Genomic DNA, 2132 nt, shown 5'->3' with positions numbered 1-2132 from the left:
AGATTCTCCTGCTTCAGCCTCCTGAGTAGCTGGGATTACAGGCATGCACCACCATGCCTGGCTAATTTTTGTATTTTTAGTAGAGACGGGGTTTCTCCATGTTGGTCAGGCTGATCTCAAACTCCGACCTCAGGTGATCTGCCCGCCTTGGCCTCCCAAAGTGCTGGGATTACAGGCGTGAGCTACCGCGCCCGGACTCCTTTTCTATAAAAGGAGGAAATGAGAGTGCTCTTCCTAGCAGTCTCATGGGGTTGTTGTGGGAATCAAAAGAGCTCTCTTAGCAAATATGTGAGCCACTCTACAAATGTTATCTGTGCCTGCATGGCCTTTGCTGGCTCTGGAAGGCCAATGGCCTTCATTAGCTCCCACAGGAACTTGTAAATGTGTGAATCTATAAGTGTTTAACCCTTTCAGAAGTATTTACTGTTGTTTTGTTTTTAACAGGGTGTCACTCTGTCACCCAGGCTAGGGTGCAGTGGCACAATCATAGCTCACTGTAATCTCAAACTCCTGGGCTCAAGTGATCCTCTCACCTCAGCCCCCCCAAGTAACTAGGACTACAAGCACTGCCACCTTGCCCAGCTAATTGTTTGTTTGTTTGTTTTTATAGAGAGTTGTAGTGATGGGGCCTCACTGTGTTGCCTAGGCTGGCCTCCCAAAGTCCTGGAATTACAGGTGTGAGCTACCATGCCATGCCCTAGTATTTACGTTTTAAAAAGAGAAAGAGGGCCGGGCATGGTGGCTTATGCCTGTAATCCTAACACTTTTGGAGGCTGAGCTGAGAGGAATGTTTCAGCCCGGGAGTTGGAGACCAGCCTGGGCAACATGATGAGACCCCATCTCTACATTTTAAAAATTTTAAAAATTAGGCCTGAGGTTAGGAGTTCGAGACCAGCCTGACCAACATGGAGAAACCCCATCTCTACTAAAAATACAAAATTAGCTGGACGTGGTGGTGCATGCCTGTAACCCCAGCTACTCAGGAGGCTGAAGTAGGAGAATTGCTTGAACCTGGGAGGCGGAGGCTGTGGTGAGCCGAGATCGCGCCATTGCACTCAAGCCTGGGCAACGAGAGTGAAACTCTGTCTCAAAAAAAAAAAAATTAAAATTATCTGGGCATAGTGGCATACACCTATGGCCCCAGCTACTCAGGAGGCTGAGGGAGGAGGATCCCTTGAGCCCAGGAGTTCAAGGCTGCAATGAGCTATGTTTGTACCACTGCACTGCAGCCTAGGTGACAGAGTGAGACCCTGTCTTTAAATAAAAAAGAAAAATGGAGAGAGTACAATAAGAATCTTAAGAAAGATTCTTTAATGGTGGGATTTCATGCCCTTTCATATGTCAAAAGCCATCTCTTGGCATCACTCCAGGGAGAAGGTGGCACCCAGAATGCCCTCTAAATCTAACTAGAATTCCAGCAGCTTGAACTCAGACTTCTTCATGCTTTCCACTCCCATCACAAACCTCCATAAGAAAAAAAAAAAAAAGTCATTCATCTCCAGGTGAGCACCCAACCACTCATAAATTGGACCCTAGTTTAGTTTGGATCACTTAAGTGTACGTGTGGCACTAGGGTGTACCAGGCAGCTGGCAGGTTGATGCCAGTCATTTCCTTCAGTCCCCAAGCCGCAGGCCCAGGAGAGAAGAGGGTAAGTCAGTGTGCTGCTTCTTGGGTTGTCCTGCCCCCAGCCCTCAAGAACTTCTGGACACTTGCCTGATCCAAACCCCCAGTCACCAAACCCATTTGTATTCCTGGTGGCTGACAGTTCAGCCCCGGTAAGGGTGGCTGGGTGGAAAGAAGAGGAGAAGCAAAGGGGAAAGGCAAGTAAGCCCTGTGAGGTCCCCACCACCCCCATCCTAGGGATGGGGCTCCAGGGTCTTTCCTGCTTCTCACTGCCCTCCAGAACCATTAACACCCGCCACCCCTGCAGGCACACCCAGGGCTCAGTGAGTCCTGAAGACAGAGGCAGGCATCATTTGGGCAAGAACTCGCCCATGCAACAGACACACAGCTCCCCCACACAGCATGTGGATCCACCATGAACAAGTGTCATCGACCAATGCCAAGAATGAGGACTACGGAGGCAGAAGATCTGGTCTCCAGGCCTCACTCCTCCTCCATTCGTTGAGGG

Source organism: Colobus angolensis, unplaced genomic scaffold (genome assembly GCF_000951035.1).
Source record: "Colobus angolensis palliatus isolate OR3802 unplaced genomic scaffold, Cang.pa_1.0 Scaffold7, whole genome shotgun sequence".
In the NCBI taxonomy this organism is placed as follows: domain Eukaryota; kingdom Metazoa; phylum Chordata; class Mammalia; order Primates; family Cercopithecidae; genus Colobus; species Colobus angolensis.
The sequence above is the reverse complement of the archived record's forward strand: the minus strand, read 5'-3'. Positions refer to the sequence as shown.